The sequence below is a fragment of the Pseudophryne corroboree genome, unplaced genomic scaffold, assembly GCF_028390025.1.
Source record: "Pseudophryne corroboree isolate aPseCor3 unplaced genomic scaffold, aPseCor3.hap2 scaffold_1827, whole genome shotgun sequence".
Classification (NCBI taxonomy): Eukaryota; Metazoa; Chordata; class Amphibia; order Anura; family Myobatrachidae; genus Pseudophryne; species Pseudophryne corroboree.
Genome location: NW_026968464.1, coordinates 16,192 through 28,865, shown reverse-complemented (window position 1 = coordinate 28,865; position 12,674 = coordinate 16,192). Strand labels below are relative to the sequence as shown.

General features: G+C 49.1%; 10 non-coding genes and 1 pseudogene across 10 annotated transcripts; 2 read left to right on the top strand and 9 right to left on the bottom strand.

The window, feature by feature from the left end:
- Positions 1–3,769: 3,769 nt before the first annotated feature.
- LOC135003003 (U1 spliceosomal RNA) lies at positions 3,770–3,933 on the bottom strand. The gene has a single exon (XR_010204093.1). It is a non-coding gene; the product is annotated as a U1 spliceosomal RNA (small nuclear RNA).
- Positions 3,934–4,604: 671 nt separating this feature from the next.
- LOC135003056 (U1 spliceosomal RNA) lies at positions 4,605–4,767 on the bottom strand. The gene has a single exon (XR_010204141.1). It is a non-coding gene; the product is annotated as a U1 spliceosomal RNA (small nuclear RNA).
- Positions 4,768–4,919: 152 nt separating this feature from the next.
- Positions 4,920–5,083, bottom strand: LOC135003030 (U1 spliceosomal RNA). The gene has a single exon (XR_010204119.1). It is a non-coding gene; the product is annotated as a U1 spliceosomal RNA (small nuclear RNA).
- Positions 5,084–5,751: 668 nt separating this feature from the next.
- Positions 5,752–5,915, bottom strand: LOC135003051 (U1 spliceosomal RNA). Its single transcript, XR_010204137.1, has one exon. It is a non-coding gene; the product is annotated as a U1 spliceosomal RNA (small nuclear RNA).
- Positions 5,916–6,067: 152 nt separating this feature from the next.
- LOC135003015 (U1 spliceosomal RNA) lies at positions 6,068–6,231 on the bottom strand. The gene has a single exon (XR_010204105.1). It is a non-coding gene; the product is annotated as a U1 spliceosomal RNA (small nuclear RNA).
- A 670-nt stretch (positions 6,232–6,901) lies between these two features.
- On the bottom strand, positions 6,902–7,064 carry LOC135003047 (U1 spliceosomal RNA). The gene has a single exon (XR_010204134.1). It is a non-coding gene; the product is annotated as a U1 spliceosomal RNA (small nuclear RNA).
- Positions 7,065–7,216: 152 nt separating this feature from the next.
- LOC135003014 (U1 spliceosomal RNA) lies at positions 7,217–7,380 on the bottom strand. The gene has a single exon (XR_010204104.1). It is a non-coding gene; the product is annotated as a U1 spliceosomal RNA (small nuclear RNA).
- Positions 7,381–8,082: 702 nt separating this feature from the next.
- On the bottom strand, positions 8,083–8,217 carry LOC135003053 (U1 spliceosomal RNA; annotated as a pseudogene).
- Positions 8,218–8,369: 152 nt separating this feature from the next.
- On the bottom strand, positions 8,370–8,533 carry LOC135003026 (U1 spliceosomal RNA). The gene has a single exon (XR_010204115.1). It is a non-coding gene; the product is annotated as a U1 spliceosomal RNA (small nuclear RNA).
- Positions 8,534–11,558: 3,025 nt separating this feature from the next.
- On the top strand, positions 11,559–11,722 carry LOC135003032 (U1 spliceosomal RNA). Its single transcript, XR_010204121.1, has one exon. It is a non-coding gene; the product is annotated as a U1 spliceosomal RNA (small nuclear RNA).
- A 152-nt stretch (positions 11,723–11,874) lies between these two features.
- Positions 11,875–12,037, top strand: LOC135003049 (U1 spliceosomal RNA). The gene has a single exon (XR_010204136.1). It is a non-coding gene; the product is annotated as a U1 spliceosomal RNA (small nuclear RNA).
- Positions 12,038–12,674: the final 637 nt, after the last annotated feature.

Genomic DNA, 12,674 nt, shown 5'->3' with positions numbered 1-12,674 from the left:
TTCGGTGCTGCAGAGTCGTACGCACTCTCCCACCCGTTCAAGAGCTTTGGTATAACCCCATGGTTCTTAATGTGACCCCAGCATCCTCTAGGTCGTATGAGAAAATAGGATTTTAATACCTACCGGTAAATCCTTTTCTCTTAGTCCGTAGAGGATGCTGGGCACCCGTCCCAGTCCATACTGTGTCTGCAGTTATTACTTGTGGTTATACACATGTTATGTTATGGTTCTGGTCAGCTTTTTGCTGCAATTGTTCATGCCGTTGGCTTGTGTTCTGTTGAATGCCACGTTCTGCGGCATGCTTAAGGTGTGAGCTGGTAAGATGCTCACCTTAGTTTAACAATAAATCCTTTCCTCGAAATGTCCGTCTCCCTGGGCACAGTTCCTATAACTGGAGTCTGGAGGAGGGGCATAGAGGGAGGAGCCAGTTCACACCCTTTGAAAGTCTTAAAGTGCCCATGTCTCTTGCGGATCCCGTCTATACCCCATGGTTCTTAATGTGACCCCAGCATCCTCTACGGACTAAGAGAAAAGGATGCCCTTGCGCACTATCCTGACTTCTCCTCCCGTCTGCTTACTTTGTGCCTTCCAATGCACAATGCGAACTACAGGTGGTGCTGCAGGGCCCACACCCTTTTACTTGCCTTACAGAACAGCTCTGGAGCTGTTACAGTGCCCAGCTGCTGCAAGAAATCAGCTTGAATGCTTCAGGGGATGGGGCATGGCCAACATGAGCCCCACACCAAAGGAGGGTGGGGGTGTTTAATGCGAACTAGGGGTCATCCAAGCACCGCAAAAGGCCGCCATGCCCTGCATGCCCCTTTTCTCTTTTCATATGCAGATGAGGGTTCCAGCCAACTTTGGCCCACATCTTGGATGACATCACCGTATGCAAATCCGTCTTCTGCAGACCTTCCCCCAGGAATGCTTGTACTAGTTGTTGCATATGGTTTGATATTTGATGGTGCTTCAATATTAGGCAGCCTTCCACCCTCCCATGTTCATCTGAACAGATGTGGTCTCCCTGCAGTTGTTGTCCCCAGACGAGAGTTCCCTTGTGCGTCCTCAGTTGAATCTCCTTAACTTGACGGGGGAGGGGCTGCCCGAGCAGCCACCCTCCCCAGCCCTATCCCAACTCATACTTATTTTGCATATGAGATCTCTTGATCATGAAGATTGTTCTCACAGGGTGAGGTTCATCCATTATATTTTAAAATAGGAAGGTACAAATTACATATTTGAATTGCATCTATGTGCTGGATTCAAATGTCCCCCCCCCCCCCTTCCTTTCTCAATTGTGCCCGTCAGCAGCTATTCTAAGGTTGCTGCCAATGGGTGTGACACATTAATTTCTTCTGTGGGGTACACTGGACTCCACAAGGATTCACATTGGGGTGTAGAGTAGGATCTTGATCTGAGGCACCAACCGGCTCAAAGCTTTTGACTGTTCCCAAGATGCTCAGCGCATCCTCCTCTATAACCCCGCTTCCATGAACAGGGAGCTCAGTTTGTAGTTGGTGCCTTCAGTAGCAGGCCACTTAACAGGGGCCTGCCTCAGGCAGCCTATTCTTAGCTATTAATTTTGACAAGAAAAGAAGAACTTGTTTTATGAGAATCTACAAGGGCTGCAGCAGGCTAGGTCTAATAGACATCTTTACTGCAGCTTCATCACTCCCAGCGGCGCTGTATACTCCCGTGCCCTGGTTGCTGGGTCACTGCAGCGGAGGCTCCAGTTTCTTACTAAGGTCAGTCACACACACACCGCCCTTCCGGATCACGAGGCCGCTGATGAAGGGGAGCGTGGCCGTAGGGGGTGGACCGTGTGCGCACTGGCGTGGACACTGATTACTGGGCAGCCGCTCCACTAGCCACCAGGTACAGTTAAGGAGCACAGGTCTGGGAGTTTTACTCCTATATTAACCCAATTTTGTACTGCCCGCAGCGCATTGTGATAGGTAATAGGGCCTGATTCAGGTTGGAATGCAATCACAATAAGCGATCCAACTGCAAAAATTGCTAACAGCATACGCATGTGCCTGCATTTTCTGCGGCACCCCGCAGAGAATGCGATCGCCTCTGCCTGTCAATCGGGGCGGGGGGGGAGAGGGGGGTCAGCAACACTCCATTTCCAAGTCAGGGATGGAGCGGTGCGGGGGCAAGGCTTCAAAATGGGGTCTGCAACGGAGGAGACACAGGGGGCGTGGTCACAGCGGCTGTATGACATCACATTCAGCCGCTGTGATCACAAAAATGGTGGCGGCTTCCTGCGCGCACATACAGTCTGCACCAGCAGGAGGCTACACCATTTTTTATGATCACGCTGAACTGCAGTGCGACTGCAATTACAGCATGGTCAAGAATGGAGGCGTCATGCTGGGTGGCCATGCCCTGTCACTGTGCAGGAGCCAGCACCGCACACACACTAGTCCCCGGGTGCAGCCCCCAACCCCCGGGACACCCGGAGCAACAAAATGTAGATTCAGGCCACCAGGCCACGCCCCTACCTATGAAACCATGCCTCCTTTTTACCATTGCGCTGCTTATCTGCGCGCACTGCATTACAATCTCCTTCGCCACCTCTCTGGGTGTCACCAGTGATAGTGACACCTCTGCCATGCTTGTAGCAGCTGGTCCTAAGATCTACGCCTCAAGCCCTGAGTGTTTGCCCTTGTGACTTGTTGATCATCATAGCGAAGCAGATGCTTACAGAAAACTGCAGGGGCTTAGATTGAAAATAAAAAAATTGATGGGTATAAGGTAGAGAGGAGCGGGTTCGGTTCTCCGAGAACCGAATTCCCGACGAACTCCACGTGGTTTACACTGGTCCGAGGCAGGCTCGGTTGTTCCCGCCTGACTCGGAAAACCTGAACAAGGGAAAATGTCATCATCCCGCTGTCGGATTCTCTCGAGATTCGGATTCCATAAAAAGAGCTGCGCGTTGCCGCCATTTTTACTCGTGCATTGAAGAGAGAGCGGAGAGGACGTGGCTATGTTCTCTCAGTGGAAATCTCAATATCAGTGCTCAGTATCAGTGGTTACTTATTGCTGCTCAGTAATACTAGTAGTGTGTCTCTCCTGCTCAGTGTCAGTTCTCAGTAGTATCCTCATCAGTGCTCAGTATCACTGCTCATTGTCTTGTGCTGCATTGTGGTGCTCAGCATACTACAGTACATTACTAATAGTCCAGTGCTGCATCTTGCTGCTCAGTGTCAGTTCTAGTATCCTCATCAGTGCTCACTATCACTGCTCATTACATTGTGGTGTTCTGTATACTACAGTAACATAGTAATATAGCAACATATAGTAACATAGTTTTTGAGGTTGAATAGAGGCAAATTGCCCATCGTGTTCAACCTGTTTTAAGTTGTGATGATTCTACATACTTGCTGAATAATGTTTTATGACTAGTTAGCTACTATAACTCATGTTACCCCCGGATTAACCATGTTGATATTTTAAGTATTATAACCTTGGATAGCTTTTTCATTCAGAAATGTATCCATTCCTTTTTTAAATCCAATTACAGAGTCCGCCATTACCACCTTCCCTGGCAGGGAATTCCACATCCTGATTGCCCTAACAGTGAACATCATAGTATCTCACCTGGCAGGTAAGTAGGAGTTGGGCTAGAGCTGTGGAGGATTGCTGCTCGGGCACCCCCTGTCAAGTGAAGGAGATCCAACTGAGGCAGCACAAGGGAACTCTCGAAAGAAGAACAAGGCTAGAGGAAGATCTGAGACAAAGAAATCTGACTTTTACCAGAGCTGACCAGAGGAAAGCACAAACGCAGTCCCCCACTACCACAAATAATGCAGTCGAGTTTCCCACATTTGGGGAAATCACAGGGGTCAGCATACCCAGAGTGCAATGAATGAACCTCACCCTGGGAGAACAATCTTCATGACCATGGTATCTCCTATGCAAAATAAGTATGATTTGGGATAGGGCTGGGGAGGGCCGCTGCTCAGGCACATCTCTGTCAAGTAAAGGAGATTCAACTGAGGCAACACAAGGGAACTCTCATCTGGGGACAACAACTGCAGGGAGAACACATATTTTCAGATGAACATGGGAGGGCAGAAGGCTGCCTAACACTGAAGCACCCCCAAACAACAAACCAAATGCAACTACTAGTGCAAGCATTCCTGGGGGAAGGCCTGCAGCAGATGGATTTGCATATGGTGATGTCATCCAAGCAGTGGGTCAAAGTTGGCTTCAACCCTCGTCTGCATATGAAAATAAAAAAGGGGTGTGCAGGGCATGGCGGCCTTTTGCGGCGCTTGGATGACCCCTAGTTTGCATTAAACACCTCCACCTTCCTTCGGTGTGGGGCTCATGTTGGCTATGCCCCAGCCCCTGAAGCATTCAAGCTGATTTCTTGCAGCAGCTGGGCACTGTAACAGCTCCAGAGCTGCTCTGTAAAGCAAGTAAAAGGGTGTGGGCCCTGCAGCACTACCTGTAGTTTGCATTGTGCGTTGGAAGGCACAAAGTAAGCAGACGGGAGAAGTCAGGATAGTGCACAAGGGCATAGAAGGGAGCGGCTCAAGAAAAGAGAAGTGGAAACAGACAGCAAACTAGGCTGGAGAGAGACCTGAGACAAAGAGATCTGAATTATACGAGAGCCGACCAGAGGAAACACAAATTATGTAATCAAGTGTCCCACATTTGGGGAAATCGTAGGAGCAGCACACCCAGAGTGCATTGGGTGAGCCTTGCCCTGGGAGAAGCACCTTCCTGATCATAGTATCTCACCTGGGAGGTAAGTAGGAGTTGGGCTAGAGCTGGGGAGGGTCGCTGTTCGGGCACCCCCCTGTCAAGTGAAGGAGATCCAACTGAGGCAGCACAAGGAAACTCTTGAAAAAAGAACAAGGCTAGAGGAAGATCTGAGACAAAGAAATCTGACTTTTACCAGAGCTGACCAGAGGAAAGCACAAACACAGTCCCCCACTACCACAAATAATGCAGTCGAGTTTCCCACATTTGGGGAAATGACAGGGGTCAGCATACCCAGAATGCAATGAATGAACCTCACCCTGGGAGAACAATCTTCATGACAATGGTATCTCCTATGCAAAATAAGTATGATTTGGGATAGGGCTGGGGAGGGCCGCTGCTCAGGCACATCTCTGTCAAGTAAAGGAGATTCAACTGAGGCAGCACAAGGGAACTCTCATCTGGGGACAACAACTGCAGGGAGAACACATATTTTCAGATGAACATGGGAGAGCAGAAGGCTGCCTAATACTGAAGCACCCCCAAACAACAAACCAAATGCAACAACTAGTACAAGCATTCCTGGGAAAAGGTCTGCAGAAGACGGATTTGCATACGGTGATGTCATCCAAGCAGTGGGCCAAAGTTGGCTGGAACCCTCATCTGCATATGAAAAGAGAAAAGGGGTATGCAGGGCATGGCAGCCTTTTGCGGCGCTTGGATGACCCTTAGTTCGCATTAAACACCTCCACCCTCCATCGGTGTGGGGCTCATGTTGGCTATGCCCCAGCCCCTGAAGCATTCAAGCTGATTTCTTGCAGCAGCTGGGCACTGTAACAGCTCCAGAGCTGCTCTGTAAGGCAAGTAAAAGGGTGTTGGCCCTGCAGCACTACCTGTAGTTTGCATTGTGCGTTGGAAGGCACAAAGTAAGCAGACAGGAGAAGTCAGGAGAGTGCACAAGGGCAAGGGCAGGGGCTCAAGAAAAGAGAAGTGGAAACAGACAGCAAACTAGGCTGGAGAGAGACCTGAGACAAAGAGATCTGAATTATACGAGTAGCCGACCAGAGGAAACACAAATTATGTAGTCAAGTGTCCCACATTTGGGGAAATCATAGGAGCAGCACACCCAGAGTGCAATGGGTGAGCCTTGCCCTGGGAGAAGCACCTTCCTGATCATAGTATCTCACCTGGCAGGTAAGTAGGAGTTGGGCTAGAGCTGGGGAGGGTCGCTGCTCGGGCACCCCCCTGTCAAGTGAAGGAAATCCAACTGAGGCAGCACAAGGAAACTCTCAAAAAAAGAACAAGGCTAGAGGAAGATCTGAGACAAAGAAATCTGACTTTTACCAGAGCTGACCAGAGGAAAGCACAAACACAGTCCCCCACTACCACAAATAATGCAGTCGAGTTTCCCACATTTGGGGAAATCACAGGGGTCAGCATACCCAGAATGCAATGAATGAACCTCACCCTGGAAGAACAATCTTCATGACCATGGTATCTCCTATGCAAAATAAGTATGATTTGGGATAGGGCTGGGGAGGGCCGCTGCTCAGGCACATCTCTGTCAAGTAAAGGAGATTCAACTGAGGCAGCACAAGAGAACTCTCATCTGGGGACAACAACTGCAGGGAGAACACATATTTTCAGATGAACATGGGAGAGCAGAAGGCTGCCTAATACTGAAGCACCCCAAACAACAAACCAAATGCAACAACTAGTACAAGCATTCCTGGGGGAAGGTCTGCAGAAGACGTATTTGCATACGGTGATGTCATCCAAGCAGTGGGCCAAAGTTGGCTGGAACCCTCATCTGCATATGAAAAGAGAAAAGGGGTATGCAGGGCATGGCGGCCTTTTGCGGCGCTTGGATGACCCTTAGTTCGCATTAAACACCTCCACCCTCCGTCGGTGTGGGGCTCATGTTGGCTATGCCCCAGCCCCTGAAGCATTCAAGCTGATTTCTTGCAGCAGCTGGGCACTGTAACAGCTCCAGAGCTGCTCTGAAAGGCAAGTAAAAGGGTGTGGGCCCTGCAGCACTACCTGTAGTTTGCATTGTGCGTTGGAAGGCACAAAGTAAGCAGACAGGAGAAGTCAGGAGAGTGCACAAGGGCATAGAAGGCAGCGGCTCAAGAAAAGAGAAGTGGAAACAGACAGCAAACTAGGCTGGAGAGAGACCTGAGACAAAGAGATCTGAATTATACGAGAGCCGACCAGGGGAAACACAAATTATGCAGTCAAGTTTCCCACATTTGGGGAAATCGCAGGAGCAGCACACCCAGAGTGCAATGGGTGAGCCTTGCCCTGGGAGAAGCACCTTCATGATCATAGTATCTCACCTGGCAGTTATGTAGGAGTTGGGCTAGAGCTGGGGAGGGTCGCTGCTCGGGTACCCCCCTGTCAAGTGAAGGAGATCAAACTGAGGCAGCACAATGGAACTCTCGAAAGAAGAACAAGGCTAGAGGAAGATCTGAGACAAAGAAATCTGACTTTTACCAGAGCTGACCAGAGGAAAACACAAACACAGTCCCCCACTACCACAAATAATGCAGTTGAGTTTCCCACATTTGGGGAAATCACAGGGGTCAGCATACCCAGAATGCAATGAATGAACCTCACCCTGGGAGAACAATCTTTATGACCATGGTATCTCCTATGCAAAATAAGTATGATTTGGGATAGGGCTGGGGAGGGCCGCTGCTCAGGCACATCTCTGTCAAGTAAAGGAGATTCAACTGAGGCAGCACAAGGGAACTCTCATCTGGGGACAACAACTGCCGGGAGAACACATATTTTCAGATGAACATGGGAGGGCAGAAGGCTGCCTAATACTGAAGCACCCCCAAACAACAAACCAAATGCAACAACTAGTACAAGCATTCCTGGGGGAAGGTCTGCAGAAGACGGATTTGCATACAGTGATGTCATCCAAGCAGTGGGCCAAAGTTGGCTGGAACCCTCATCTGCATATGAAAAGAGAAAAGGGGTATGCAGGGCATGGCGGCCTTTTGCGGCGCTTGGATGACCCTTAGTTCGCATTAAACACCCCCACCCTACTTCGGTGTGGGGCTCATGTTGGCCATGCCCCAGCCCCTGAAGCATTCAAGCTGATTTCTTGCAGCAGCTTGGCACTGTAACAGCTCCAGAGCTGCTCTGTAAGGCAAGTAAAAGGGTGTGGGCCCTGCAGCACTACCTGTAGTTTGCATTGTGCATCGGAAGGCACAAAGTAAGCAGACAGGAGGAGAAGTCAGGATAGTGCACAAGGGTATAGAAGGGAGGGGCTCAAGAAAAAAGAAGTGGAAACAGACAGCAAACTAGGCTGGAGAGAGACCTGAGACAAAGAGATCTGAATTATATGAGAGCCGACTAGGGGAAACACAAATTATGCAATCAAGTTTCCCATATTTGGGGAAATCGCAGGGGCAGCACACCCAGAGTGCAATGGGTGAGCCTTGCCCTGGGAGAAGCAACTTCATGATCATAGTATCTCACCTGGCAGGTAAGTAGGAGTTGGGCTAGAGCTGGGGAGGGTCGCTGCTCGGGCACCCCCCTGTCAAGTGAAGGAGATCCAACTGAGGCAGCACAAGGGAACTCTTGAAAGAAGAACAAGGCTAGAGGAAGATCTGAGACAAAGAAATCTGACTTTTACCAGAGCTGACCAGAGGAAAGCACAAACACAGTCCCCCACTACCACAAATAATGCAGTTGAGTTTCCCACATTTGGGGAAATCACAGAGGTCAGCATACCCAGAACGCAATGAATGAACCTAACCCTGGGAGAACAATCTTCATGACCATGGTATCTCCTATGCAAAATAAGTATGATTTGGGATAGGGCTGGGGAGGGCCGCTGCTCAGGCACATCTCTGTCAAGTAAAGGAGATTCAACTGAGGCAGCACAAGGGAACTCTCATCTGGGGACAACAACTGCAGGGAGAACACATATTTTCAGATGAACATGGGAGGGCAGAAGGCTGCCTAATACTGAAGCACCCCCAAACAACAAACCAAATGCAACAACTAGTGCAAGCATTCCTGGGGGAAGGCCTGCCGCAGATGGATTTGCATATGGTGATGTCATCCAAGCAGTGGGTCAAAGTTGGCTTCAACCCTCGTCTGCATATGAAAAGAGAAAAGGGGCATGCAGGGCATGGCGGCCTTTTGCGGCGCTTGGCTGACCCCTAGTTTGCATTAAACACCTCCACCCTCCGTCGGTGTGGGGCTCATGTTGGCTATGCCCCAGCCCCTGAAGCATTCAAGCTGATTTCTTGCTGCAGCTGGGCACTGTAACAGCTCCAGAGCTGCTCTGTAAGGCAAGTAAAAGGGTGTGGGCCCTGCAGCACTACCTGTAGTTTGCATTGTGCGTTGGAAGGCACAAAGTAAGCAGATAGGAGAAGTCTGGAGAGTGCACAAGGGCATAGAAGGCAGCGGCTCAAGAAAAGAGAAGTGGAAACAGACAGCAAACTAGGCTGGAGAGAGACCTGAGACAAAGAGATCTGAATTATACGAGAGCCGACCAGGGGAAACACAAATTATGCAGTCAAGTTTCCCACAGGAGTATATAGGATACGACCCAGTGGTACCTGACGACATAGATACTAACAGCTATTTAATAACATTACGCTAGAAAGTGATTATTTGCAACATATATATCTATATAAACAACCCCGCCAGGGTTGTGCCTTCAAAAATAATCACACACGGACACGCTTTTTAAACCTTTTTTTCACATCTCTTTATTCTTCTTATGCACATGTATGTTAGTTCTGTGATTTTAACCTTTATGTTTCACTGCAGTTTGGGATAATAATATTAATATTTATCCAATTTTAATACATACTTAATAAAGGTTATATTTTATGATTCATTCATTCTGTCCAGTGCGTCAACAGTGCAGATTTCTTCTTGTTTTTTCTCCCAAATTCTATAACAATGACAGTAAATGTTGTTTCTTTTCAAACAGAACTTTCTTGACCATGCTTCTTGCTTGAAAGATCTGGGAGCACATGGAAAACAGTACAAACCATGCAGTATCACAAGAGCCTTTATTTGATATTTCATGAAGATAGAGCAGAATTGAGGACACGTCAACTATTTCTGCCGAAGGTGGTTCATCTTTCCACATGGTGCCTTTGGCCACTGACACCTTCGTTGAGTCAAAGTCTCTGGCTGTGGTCAGAACTTTGAAAATTTATGTCACCAGAACGGTTCAGATTAGGAAAACAGAGGCTCTGTTTGTCCTGTATGCTCCCAACAGGATTGGGTGTCCTGCTTCCATGTAGACAATTATGCGCTGGATCTGTGGTAAGATTCAGCATGCTCATTCCACGGCAGGATTGCCGTTACTGAATTAGGTGAAGACCCATTCTACTAGAAAGGTGGGTTCATCCTGGGCAGCTGGTCGGGGAGTCTCGGCATTGCAACTTTGCCGAGCAGCTATTTAGTAAACACTTTTGCTAAGTTTTACAAGTTTTAGAGTAAAGGAGATTCAACTGAGGCAGCACAAGGGAACTCTCATCTGGGGACAACAACTGCAGTGAGAACACATATTTTCAGATGAACATGGGAGGGCAGAAGGCTGCCTAATACTGAAGCACCCCCAAACAACAAACCAAATGCAACAACTAGTACAAGCATTCCTGGGGGAAGGTCTGCAGAAGACGGATATGCATATAGTGATGTCATCCAAGCAGTGGGCCAAAGTTGGCTGGAACCCTCATCTGCATATGAAAAGAGAAAAGGGGTATGCAGGGCATGGCGGCCTTTTGCGGCGCTTGGATGACCCTTAGTTCGCATTAAACACCCCCACCCTCCTTCGGTGTGGGGCTCATGTTGGCCATGCCCCAGCCCCTGAAGCATTCAAGCTGATTTCTTGCAGCAGCTTGGCACTGTAACAGCTCCAGAGCTGCTCTGTAAGGCAAGTAAAAGGGTGTGGGCCCTGCAGCACTACCTGTAGTTTGCATTGTGCATTGGAAGGCACAAAGTAAGCAGACAGGAGGAGAAGTCAGGATAGTCCACAAGGGTATAGAAGGGAGGGGCTCAAGAAAAAAGAAGTGGAAACAGACAGCAAACTAGGCTGGAGATAGACCTGAGACAAAGAGATCTGAATTATATGAGAGCCGACCAGGGGAAACACAAATTATGCAGTCAAGTTTCCCACATTTGGGGAAATCGCAGGGGCAGCACACCCAGGTGAGATACTATAATCAGGAAGGTGCTTCTATACCCTTGTGCACTATCCTGACTTCTATACCCTTGTGCACTATCCTGACTTCTCCTCCCGTCTGCTTACTTTGTGCCTTCCAATGCACAATGCAAACTACAGGTAGTGCTGCAGGGCCCACACCCTTTTACTTGCCTTACAGAGCAGCTCTGGAGCTGTTACAGTGCCCAGCTGCTGCAAGAAATCAGCTTGAATGCTTCATGGGATGGGGCATGGCCAACATGAGCCCCACACCAAAGGAGGGTGGGGGTGTTTAATGCGATCTAGGGGTCATCCAAGCACCGCAAAAGGCCGCCATGCCCTGCACGCCCCTTTTCTCTTTTCATATGCAGATGAGGGTTGAGGCCAACTTTGACCCACTGCTTGGATAACATCACCATATGCAAATCCATCTGCTGCAGGCCTTCCCCCAGGAATGCTTGCACTAGTTGTTGCATTTGGTTTGTTGTTTGGGGGTGCTTCAGTATTAGGCAGCCTTCTGCCCTCCCATGTTCATCTGAAAATATGTGTTCTCCCTGCAGTTGTTGTCCCCATATGAGAGTTCCCTTGTGCTGCCTCAGTTGAATCTCCTTTACTTGACAGAGATGTGCCTGAGCAGCGGCCCTCCCCAGCCCTATCCCAAATCATACTTATTTTGCATAGGAGACACCATGGTCATGAAAATTGTTCACCCAGGGTGAGGTTCATTCATTGCATTCTGGGTATGCTGACCCCTGTGATTTACCCAAATGTGGGAAACTCGCCTGCATTATTTGTGGTAGTTGGGGACTGTGTTTGTGTTTTCCGCTGGTCAGCTCTGGTAAAAGTCAGATTTCTTTGTCTCAGATCTTCCTCTAGCCTTGTTCTTCTTTCGAGAGTTCCATTGTGCTGCCTCAGTTGGATCTCCTTCACTTGACAGGGGGGTGCCCGAGCAGCGACCCTCCCCAGCTCTAGCCCAACTCCTACTTACCTGCCAGGTGAGATACTATGATCTTGAAGGTGCTTCTCCCAGGGCAAGGCTCAACCATTGCACTCTGGGTGTGCTGCCCCTGCGATTTCCCCAAATATGGGAAACTTGACTGCATAATTTGTGTTTCCCCTGGTCGGCTCTCGTATAATTCAGATCTCTTTGTCTCAGGTCTCTCTCCAGCCTAGTTTGCTGTCTGTTTCCACTTCTCTTTTCTTGAGCCGCTCCCTTCTATGCCCTTGCGCACTATCCTGACTTCTCCCGTCTGCTTACTTTGTGCCTTCCAACGCACAATGCGAACTACAGGTAGTGCTGCAGGGCCCACACCCTTTTATTTGCCTTACAGAGCAGCTCTGGAGCTGTTACAGTGCCCAGCTGCTGCAAGAAATCAGCTTGAATGCTTCAGGGGCTGGGGCATAGCCAACATGAGCCCCACACCGAAGGAGGGTGGAGGTGTTTAATGCGAACTAGGGGTCATCCAAGCGCCGCAAAAGGCCGCCATGCCCTGCATAACCCTTTTCTCTTTTCATATGCAGATGAGGGTTCCAGCCAACTTTGGCCCACTGCTTGGATGACATCACCGTATGCAAATTCGTCTCCTGCAGACCTTCCCCCAGGAATGCTTGTACTAGTTATTGCATATGGTTTGATATTTGATGGTGCTTCAGTATTAGGCAGCCTTCCGCCCTCCCATGTTCATCTGAAAAAATGTGGTCTCCCTGCAGTTGTTGTCCCCAGACGAGAGTTCCCTTGTGCTTCCTCAGTTGAATCTCCTTAACTTGACGGGGGAGGGGC